General features: G+C 48.1%; 1 protein-coding gene across 6 annotated transcripts in view; it reads right to left on the bottom strand.

Moving 5' to 3' along the window:
* The window catches only part of QRICH1 (glutamine rich 1), a 99,015-nt gene extending 96,112 nt beyond the window's left edge, over positions 1-2,903 (bottom strand). For all 6 annotated transcript variants that reach the window (XM_082265355.1, XM_082265356.1, XM_082265358.1 and 3 more), the window contains exon 1: positions 2,666-2,903. The gene's annotated coding sequence lies outside the window, so the exon portion shown is untranslated. The remainder of the gene's footprint in view (positions 1-2,665) is intronic.
* Positions 2,904-11,151: the final 8,248 nt, after the last annotated feature.

Raw genomic sequence — 11,151 nt, 5'->3', positions numbered from 1 at the left:
GGGGGGGGATTTTATTTAGATGGTGGAGGTCTGTAGATGGGGGGATTTATTAGATGGTGGAGGTCTGTAGATGCGGGGGGGATTTTATTAGATGGTGGAGGTCTGTAGATGGGGGGGATTTTATTAGATGGTGGAGGTCTGTAGATGGGGGGGATTTTATTAGATGGTGGAGGTCTGTAGATGGGGGGGATTTTATTAGATGGTGGAGGTCTGTAGATGGGGGGGGGATTTTATTAGATGGTGGAGGTCTGTAGATGGGGGGATTTTATTAGATGGTGGAGGTCTGTAGATGGGGGGGGGGATTTTATTAGATGGTGGAGGTCTGTAGATGGGGGGGATTTTATTAGATGGTGGAGGTCTGTAGATGGGGGGATTTTATTAGATGGTGGAGGTCTGTAGATGGGGGGATTTTATTAGATGGTGGAGGTCTGTAGATGGGGGGATTTTATTAGATGGTGGAGGTCTGTAGATGGGGGGGATTTTATTAGATGGTGGAGGTCTGTAGATGGGGGGATTTTATTAGATGGTGGAGGTCTGTAGATGGGGGGGATTTTATTAGATGGTGGAGGTCTGTAGATGCAGGGGATTTTATTAGATGGTGGAGGTCTGTAGATGCGGGGATTTTATTAGATGGTGGAGGTCTGTAGATGGGGGGGGGATTTTATTAGATGGTGGAGGTCTGTAGATGGGGGGATTTTATTAGATGGTGGAGGTCTGTAGATGGGGGGATTTTATTAGATGGTGGAGGTCTGTAGATGGGGGGGGATTTTATTAGATGGTGGAGGTCTGTAGATGGGGGGATTTTATTAGATGGTGGAGGTCTGTAGATGGGGGGATTTTATTAGATGGTGGAGGTCTGTAGATGGGGGGATTTTATTAGATGGTGGAGGTCTGTAGATGGGGGGGGATTTTATTAGATGGTGGAGGTCTGTAGATGGGGGGATTTTATTAGATGGTGGAGGTCTGTAGATGGGGGGATTTTATTAGATGGTGGAGGTCTGTAGATGGGGGGGATTTTATTAGATGGTGGAGGTCTGTAGATGGGGGGGGGATTTTATTAGATGGTGGAGGTCTGTAGATGGGGGGGGGATTTTATTAGATGGTGGAGGTCTGTAGATGGGGGGATTTTATTAGATGGTGGAGGTCTGTAGATGGGGGGATTTTATTAGATGGTGGAGGTCTGTAGATGGGGGGGATTTTATTAGATGGTGGAGGTCTGTAGATGGGGGGGATTTTATTAGATGGTGGAGGTCTGTAGATGGGGGGGGGGATTTTATTAGATGGTGGAGGTCTGTAGATGGGGGGGGGGGGATTATATTAGATGGTGGAGGTCTGTAGATGCGGGGATTTTATTAGATGGTGGAGGTCTGTAGATGGGGGGGATTTTATTAGATGGTGGAGGTCTGTAGATGGGGGGGGGGGGGATTATATTAGATGGTGGAGGTCTGTAGATGCGGGGATTTTATTAGATGGTGGAGGTCTGTAGATGGGGGGATTTTATTAGATGGTGGAGGTCTGTAGATGGGGGGGGATTTTATTAGATGGTGGAGGTCTGTAGATGGGGGGGATTTTATTAGATGGTGGAGGTCTGTAGATGGGGGGATTTTATTAGATGGTGGAGGTCTGTAGATGGGGGGGATTTTATTAGATGGTGGAGGTCTGTAGATGGGGGGGGGGGGGGGATTATATTAGATGGTGGAGGTCTGTAGATGCGGGGATTTTATTAGATGGTGGAGGTCTGTAGATGGGGGGGATTTTATTAGATGGTGGAGGTCTGTAGATGGGGAGGGATTTTATTAGATGGTGGAGGTCTGTAGATGGGGGGGATTTTATTAGATGGTGGAGGTCTGTAGATGGGGGGATTTTATTAGATGGTGGAGGTCTGTAGATGGGGAGATTTTATTAGATGGTGGAGGTCTGTAGATGCAGGGATTTTATTAGATGGTGGAGGTCTGTAGATGCGGGGATTTTAGTTTTAGGGTGGACTCATCCTTTAACGCAGCATCAGCTGTAGGACTGACCATACACAATACAATCTGATTGTAAAAACAATGAGGACCACCACAATACAGTCATCACATAGCATCAAATCAGGGCCCTGCACTACTGACATTACAATATATAGATGAAGCCCCTCCCCTCATCCACAATCACATGACTCCTCCCCCCCCCCCTCCTCTGTATCAGTGAATGAGCATCCACGTCTCCCCGCCTCCCTTCTTTTTTTTCCAGCGCGCGCTCCCGCCAGCTCAGTCTTTTCTCACCCTGTGTGGCCCCGCCCTGCTGCTCCGGAGAAGAGGCGCGCGCTCCCCACCAGCACCTCCGCGGGCGGTCACGTGATCCGCCGCGCACTTCACCAGGTGGATCAGAAAAAAAAGAAAATCTCCTGAAAAATCGGGGAAATCCGCGGAGAGCGAGCCTGCGCGGGCACGCGCCTGGTGTGACGTGTCGCGAGCCGGCGAATCCCGCGCTTTTCGCCCCCCCCTCTCTATGTTTTCTCTGCTAATGCGCGGGGGCGCGCCTTAAGGCAGTGACAGGGGAGTGCCGGGAGCGCGCGCGGTGTGGAGAATACATAAGAGGGGGGAGGGGGGTTCTCCTTTCTCCGGGTCTATGGAGGGTGTAGGGACGGCGGAGGGCCTCGGTTGGTCCCGCCCGGATCACTCACCTCCCCGCTCGCTCGTTGTCCGGAGACAGCTGCGTGTCTCCCCTCCTCCTCCTCCCCGGCTCTCTCCGCCGCCTCCTCCACCACACACCCGGCGGCCCCGGCTCAGCTCCCCGCTCCCTTCTCCCGTCCTGCCGGTTCCCGGGGCTCGGATTCTTCTCCTCGGTCGGGTAGATTATTTTCGCCTCACAGCTCCCTGGGCGCCATCTTACATTCACAGACCGTCAGCCAATCGCGGCCCCGGCGCTCGGCCTCGCGAGCTCTGAGGGGGGAAGTCTCGCGAGAAGACGGGGCGGCCCCTGGGTCCACTTAAAGGGGACGCGCCGCCCTGGAGAGAGCTGGGCTCAGTGGGCTGTGTGTAGTAGAGTAGTAAGGGTCCTTACATACCTTCCTATTAGTCCCTGTACTGATCATCTCTATGGTCATCCTCAGGCTTCAGTCCTCACCTACCTTCCTATTAGTCCCTGTACTGATCATCTCTATGGTCATCCTCAGGATTCAGTCCTCACCTACCTTCCTATTAGTCCCTGTACTGATCACCTCTATGGTCATCCTCAGGATTCAGTCCTTACCTTCCTATTAGTCCCTGTACTGATCACCTCTATGGTCATCCTCAGGGTTCAGTCCTTACCTTCCTATTAGTCCCTGTACTGATCATCTCTATGGTCATCCTCAGGGTTCAGTCCTTACCTACCTTCCTATTAGTCCCTGTACTGATCACCTCTATGGTCATCCTCAGGATTCAGTCCTTACCTTCCTATTAGTCCCTGTACTGACCACCTCTATGGTCATCCTCAGGGTTCAGTCCTTACCTACCTTCCTATTAGTCCCTGTACTGATCACCTCTATGGTCATCCTCAGACTTCAGTCCTTACATACCTTCCTATTAGTCCCTGTACTGATCACCTCTATGGTCATCCTCAGAGTTCAGTCCTTACCTTCCTATTAGTCCCTGTACTGACCACCTCTATGGTCATCCTCAGGGTTCAGTCCTCACCTACCTTCCTATTAGTACCTGTACTGATCACCTCTATGGTCATCCTCAGAGTTCAGTCCTTACCTTCCTATTAGTCCCTGTACTGATCACCTCTATGGTCATCCTCAGGCTTCAGTCCTTACCTTCCTATTAGTCCCTGTACTGATCACCTCTATGGTCATCCTCAGGGTTCAGTCCTCACCTACCTTCCTATTAGTCCCTGTACTTATAACCTCTATGGTCATCCTCAGGCTTCAGTCCTTACCTTCCTATTAGTCCCTGTACTGATCACCTTTATTACAAATAAAGATTGCTAACCTGTCCTAGGAGAAAAGTATGATTGCCTGGCTGTCATAGCGATCCCCAGGCTTCATCTATGTCAGTACAAAGTCATCCGCTTGTATTGGGGCTTTTATTTCAGGGGGACACAGTTTGGGCAGGGGGTGCTGGGGGGTCTATTGATGGGTAGGAATCTATAGATAGGGGAATCTATTTATAGGTAGGTAATGGTGAGGGAGGGGGGGGGGGGTTGGTCAATTGTTGCTGGTCTGGATCTATTGTCACTGAGGTGGTATTTTGTAACTGGCGGTCCATTGTTGTTGGGGTATAATGTTATGTGGGGGATCTATGGTTTCTGGGGTGGGTCCAGTGTTGCTGGGAGATATCTGTTATTGCTGGGGGGGTCTACTGTTGCTGGGGTGGGTTTAGTGTTATTGTGGGGGGGGGGTCCAATGTTGCTGAGGGGTTTCTGTTATGGCTGGGGTCAGGCATATTGTTGCTAGGGGGGGGATGTATTGTTGCTGGGGCAGGTCTAGTGTTTCTGGGGGTGTCTGTTATTGCTGTGTTGAGGTATATTGTCACTGGGGGGGGGATCTATTGTTGCTTTGGGTAATTAATGTGGGGGTGAGGAATTTTGTTATTGGGAGGTTTTACTAGTGTTGCAGGGTTGAGGTATATTGCTGATGGGGTGGATCTAGTGTTGCTGAGGTGAGGTATATTTGTTGCTGGGGGGGGTTCTAGGGTTGAGGATCTATAGTTGCTGGGTGCAGGGAATCTATTTTGCTGCTTTTCTTGTTATTAACAAAGTCCATACACATTATTTAGCACAACAGAATTCTATTTGGCTCTGTATTCTCTAGAAGGAATGGTATTGGGAGGTAGGTGGAACCAAGGCACAGTGCTCAGAGGTGGGTAAGTGGTGGAACCAAGGGACGGTGCTCAAAGGGTGGGTAGGGGTGGAGCCAAGGGACTGTGCTTGGAGGCGGATCAAGGGACAGTGCTCAGAGGTGGGTAAGGGGTGGAAACAAAGGATGGTGCTCAGAGGCGGAACCAAGGGATGGCGCTCAGAAGTGGGTGGAACCAAGGGACAGTGCTCCGAGGTGGGTAGGGGGGTGGAACCAAGGTACGGTGCTCCGAGGTGGGTAGGGGGGTGGAACCAAGGTACGGTGCTCCGAGGTGGGTAGGGGGGTGGAACCAAGGCACGGTGCTCAGAGGTGGGTAGGGGGTGGAACCAAGGGACGGTGCTCCGAGGTGGGTAGGGGGTGGAACCAAGGGACGGTGCTCAGAGGTGGGTAGGGGGGGTGGAACCAAGGCACGGTGCTCAGAGGTGGGTAGGGGGTGGAACCAAGGGACGGTGCTCAGAGGTGGGTAGGGGGGTGGAACCAAGGCACGGTGCTCAGAGGTGGGTAGGGGGGGGTGGAACCAAGGGACGGTGCTCAGAGGTGGGTAGGGGGGGGTGGAACCAAGGGACGGTACTCAGAGGTGGGTAGGGGGTGGAACCAAGGGACGGTGCTCAGAGGTGGGTAGGGGGTGGAACCAAGGCACGGTGCTCAGAGGTGGGTAGGGGGTGGAACCAAGGGACGGTGCTCAGAGGTGGGTAGGGGGGGTGGAACCAAGGGACGGTACTCAGAGGTGGGTAGGGGGTGGAACCAAGGGACGGTGCTCCGAGGTGGGTAGGGGGTGGAACCAAGGGACGGTGCTCCGAGGTGGGTAGGGGGTGGAACCAAGGGACGGTGCTCCGAGGTGGGTAGGGGGTGGAACCAAGGCACTGTGCTCAGAGGTGGGTAAGGAGTGGAACCAAGGCACGGTTCTCAGAGGTGGGTAGGGGGTGGAACCAAGGCACGGTGCTCAGAGGTGGGTAGGGGGTGGAACCAAGGGACGGTGCTCAGAGGTGGGCAGGGGCAAGGAGTTACTGTAACTACTCTCTGATAAAAAAATAACTTGTTTGTATGTTGTCTGATTGTCATACTGATTTTCAGGATTCACCAATAGTAAAGACAAGCATCACTGGTTTGAAGGTTGCATAGTGGTAATGCCGATCCTCAGGCATCATCTATAAGGGTTGTTGGCTGGCTGTCAAGCTGATCCTGGCCAATGGCCCAATCAAAAGCATATAAGACACCATGTGACCAGTGTATATACAACAATATATATAAAACAGCACCCCCAACACGTGTATGTTGGAGGTGCTGTTTCATATAATTCATTGGATGTTTTGCCCCAAAATGTGCAAAAAATCCAATGAATATCATATAAAAATATACAACTGTGTAAATAAAAGTGCACACTTTTAGTAAAATATCAGGTATTAGAAATAAAGTCTAACATAAAGCGCGTGCCCCGGAAACGCTCCGCACTCACCAGATGTCTGTGTCCTCCTGTCACATGACAAGAAATTCAAAGCGCTTGGCGTCACTCCTTATGAGCCAGAACCTCTGGGTAGGAGATATTGGATCAACCTCCACTTCTCCCAAACAAATGTTCCCAATGGACGGCATGCTGAACTCACTGAGGTCATCCCGAATATATCCGGGTGTAAGAGAGAGCAGAGGAGTCCTCTGATAGTGTAAAACTGTTTTATTCATATTAAAAATGCCAAAAAATTGATTTCACTAATGTGCAATATCATATACAGTGAAGGGAAGAGCCACGTTATGCAGCGTGCGTTCCAGCTGGACTGAAGTTACAGCCAACGCGTTTCGTCATCAATATGCGAAGGGACCAGCATTTTTATTTTGGCACTGAGAAAACTTACACATGATGGGGAGGTGAATCCATGACCCCAACGCTGCCTGCTAACGTTGTAGAATCTTCATGCAATTTTCCTGAAATTTGGGGTCACCATGAAATGATGTTTCAAGTATTGCTACAAAATAACACATTTCTGCTTCCTAGAGAGACTGGTTGGGGTTAAAGTGGTTGTAAACCTCAGATGTGATTAGAGCATATCCCTCTAAAGTGTGTACTTGTCCCATTGCAGAGCACTAAGTGTCATTTCTGTCTGCTTCCTCCGTCCTCTGCTGTCTGCATGAGTCGCTTCTGACAAGTTTTCCTGACACCAAGAGAAAAATGGTGAAAAGGGAGGGAGCTCCAGCACACAGCCTGTGATTGAAAGCCTTAGCTCTGTTCCAGTGTGAAGGGGGTGTGTCCCTTTCCTCCAATCAGCTCTGACGGAGTTCTGCAGAGTGTAGCTTAAGCTCCCCACCCCCTACTTTCTCAAAGCTCAGATAAGCTGTATAGATTCCAAAGGAGAGAGATCTTCAGCTCACAGCCTATGATTGACAGCCTCAGTTTTGTTGCTGTGTGAAGGGGAGGGGTGTGTCCCTTTCTCCAATCAGCTCTTTAGCTCCATGCCCCCTACTTTCTCAAAGCTCAGATAAGCTGTATAGATTTCGGAGTGGAGGGATCTCTAGCACACAGCCTGTGATTGACAGCCTCAGCTCTGTTCCTGTGTGAAGAGGGGTGTGTTCCTTTCCTCCAATCAGCTCTCACTGAGTTTTGCACAGTGTAGCTTAAGCTCCCCACCACCTACTTTCTGAAAGCTCAGATAAGCTGTATAGATTCCAGAGGAGAGAGATCTCCAGCTCACAGCCTGTGATTGACAGCCTCAGCTCTGTTCCTGTGTGAAGATGGGTGTGTCTCTTCCCTCCAATCAGCTCTCACTGAGTTCTGCAGAGTGTAACTTGAGCTCCCGCCCCTGGGGTGCTAAAAAAAGGTAAAGGGTATTGCACAGAAAAAAAAAAAAAGCAAAGGCAGAGGTGCTGTCCATAGCAGGAAAGCTTTCATTATCCTCCAAAAATTGCAAAATAAAACCTGATTGGTTGCTCAGAGAAACATCTCCATTTCCTCATTAACACCAAGCAAGCTGATTAATAAAGGCCGGAGTACAAGTAAATCTGTGTCCTAAGTAACCTGAGCCTTTGTTTTATTTGCGACATGAAACCTGATTGGTCCACGTCCAATTTTGTAAATGGAACTTGGAATGACATGAAGCTGTGAGTCTAAGAGCAATAGAAAGCCTAATGAAGGATGACTGAGCGTTATATTTCTACGGCATTGCTTTATTTTAAAGCGGAGTTCCACCCAAAAGTGGAACTTCCGCTTTAAATAGTCCTAACCCCCTGACATGCCACATTTGGCATGTCCTTTTTTTTGGGGGGGGGGGGGGGGGAGCGGGTACCTAGTTTTGACAGGTCCCCGCTCCCACTTCCGCTCGGAGCGCCGCGGCGCCCTGAGCAGAAGTTCTCCTCTCTCCCTCCCTCCCTGCAATCTTCTGGGACATGTCAGAGGTCCCAGAAGATTGCCGGCCAATCACGACGCATAGCGCAACTCGCGCATGCGCAGTGCGTACCCGGCTGTGAAGCCGCAAACTGTCACAGCCGGGTGCCCACAGCAGTGATGCCGGCGCCGCAGAGCAGAGAGGGAGAAGACGGCACATTGCTGGACCGTGGGACAGGTGAGTGTGCGGTTAGGCTGGAACTCCGCTTTAACTGATAATTGTGCAGTCATGCAACACTGTACCCAAAAAAAATTGATGTCATTTTTTTCCCCCACAAATAGATTTTTCTTTGGTTATATCTGATCGCCTCTGCTTTTTTTTTTTTCTTGCACTATAAACAAAAAGAGACCAACAATTTTGAAAAAAAAAATATGTTTTTTAATTTCTGCTATAAAACATATCCAAAAAAAATGTAAGAATCAAAATTCTTCATAAATTTAGGCCAATATGTATTCTGCTACATATTTTGGTAAATAAAAATCCCAATAGGTGTATATTGATTGGTTTAAACAATTATTATAATATATACAAACTATGATATATATATTTATGGAATTTTTATTTATTTTTTTATTCTAGTATTGGCGGAAATTGGCGACTTATAGCAGAACTGTGATATTGCAGCAGACAATCGGAAACTGACACTTTTGACACTTTGCAGGGACCAGTGACACTAATACAGTGATCAGTGCTAAAAAAAATGCACTGTCACTGTACTAATGACACTGGCTGGGAAGGGGTAAACATCAGGGGTGATCAAAGGGTTTACTGTGTGCTTGACCAGTGTTTTTGTGTACTGAGTTAGGTGTTTTTTTTTTTTTTTTTACTAGGGGAAGTAATAGGTTTTGTTCCCTGCTTTGCAGGAACACAAAAGCCATCCCTTCCCCCCTGTTAGAACTGAGTGAAATATGCCTTCTTTACAGATCCCCGTACTGTTTTTTTTACTGACGATCGGTGGGTGCCAGAGGACATTGAATGCCGGGCACCCACAGATCAGCTTCTGTTGTGATTGCACGCCCCCTGCGGGCCGACATGCAGAATCACGTGTGTGTATGTATGTATGTATGTATATATATATATATATATATATATATGTGTATGTACAGCATGTATGTATGTGATTCTGCACAGGAGAGCCGTTCTGCAGCAGTAAAACTGCTAAGAGGCAGACGGTAAGTGGCAGGTAACCGCTTGGCCTCTTTCCCTGAAGTCTGGATGGATATCTCCGACCCCTCTATAAACACACATATACATTTTTTGACATCCCCTACCCCCCTTTGCATTATGTGAAATGCTCACATGCTAATAGTATACAAAGAAACACAAAAGGAGAGATGCAAGAATTTTGTGCTGCCATAAGAAATGTCACCGCACCGGGAACATTACACGAGTCTGTGATTCAACCAATAGAAAAATATACATTTTTAGCTGTTTTGACAGGTTCTCTTTAAAGTTTGTATATATCAATCCAAACCTTTTTAGTTTGTCTAGAATATGGAAGAGTTAAAACTCGTGGGAGGGTCTTTCTTGATATGTTCCATTGAGGCGGTTTCCCATCACTTCCTGTGCAGGTGACACAACAGGAAGTGAAAGGAAGACTGTCCAAAGGGATGAAGAAGTTGTCACAGAGACAGGTGTCCCCGTTGGAAGATTTCCCCTCACTTCTTGTTAAGGTGACAAACATAAAATGTTGGATTTCCTTTAACTTTCTATTTCTGTGACAATATTTACCAGGGCATATAAAGGGTGGATCTTCCAGACAAACAATGAGACATATGATATGATCAGAGATTTGTGGACATACAAAGGGGGATCGTCAGCGCATGCGGACATACAACAGAAGATGAAAAAGAAAAAGTGAAATAAATCAGCGCTGCTTCTAAATTACTTCTAATATATACATTACCTGTTTCCCAAAAAGTGCAATTTAGAGGTTTTATATATTTAGTAACACAACAAGAAATAGTCAGAGAGTGCAGAAAATGATCAGAGACTGCGGACATACAAGGGGGAATAGAGTGTGTGGACGTACAACAGGAGATGGTCAGAGACTACATGCTTACAAGTGATGGACAGAGAGTGCAGATTTTTTTGCAGATGATCAGAGAATGCAAAGATAAAATAGGAGATGGTCAGAGAGTCTGGACATACAACAAGATATGATCAGAGAGTGTGGACGTACAACAGGAGATGGTCAGCGACTGCATGCTTGCCATAAGAGATGATCAGAGAGTGCAGATATTTTTTTGCAGAAGATGGTCAGAAAGTGCAAAGATACAACAGGAGATGGTCAGAGAGTGCAGAAAATGATCAGAGACTGCGGACATGGGGGGATCGTCAGAGCATGCGGACATACAACTGGAGACGGTCAGAGACTACATGCTTACAACAAGTGATGGACAGAGAGTGCAGATTTTTTTGCAGATGATCAGAGAGTGCAAAGATACAACAGAAGATGGTTAGAGAGTCTGGACATACAAGATATGATCAGAGAGTGTGGACGTACAACTGGAGATGGTCAGAGACTGCTCCAAAAGAAAATGGTGATGCAAAGCATCTAACTACTGTGCTCAGATAAAAGGCTCCCACTTCACTCCTATCACGGGACTCCTACTTGGCATCCTCAATGGCAAGGCCTTGCTGCCCACTACGACCTGGGTGGTCGACCACAAGCTACAAACAAAAAGAGGGTGCACTGGCCTAGCGCATTATCCTCAATAGGGCTTTATTAATATCAAGTAGAAATATAAATACAAACATGGGATGTAAGTCAGCATATCAGATACATATGACACAATCCATCAAATGACAGTCCACAGTCAAGATAATTGACGGCTAACGCGTTTCAAGGCTTCGCCTCTTCATCAGAGCCACAATGATGAAGAGGCGAAGCCTCGAAACGCGTTAGCCATCAATTATCTTGACTGTGGACTGTCATTTGATGGATGGTCAGAG

This window comes from Pelophylax lessonae (genome assembly GCF_965119305.1).
Source record: "Pelophylax lessonae genome assembly, chromosome: 8".
NCBI classification, from domain to species: Eukaryota; Metazoa; Chordata; class Amphibia; order Anura; family Ranidae; genus Pelophylax; species Pelophylax lessonae.
This window is presented reverse-complemented; position numbering and strand designations above follow the sequence as displayed.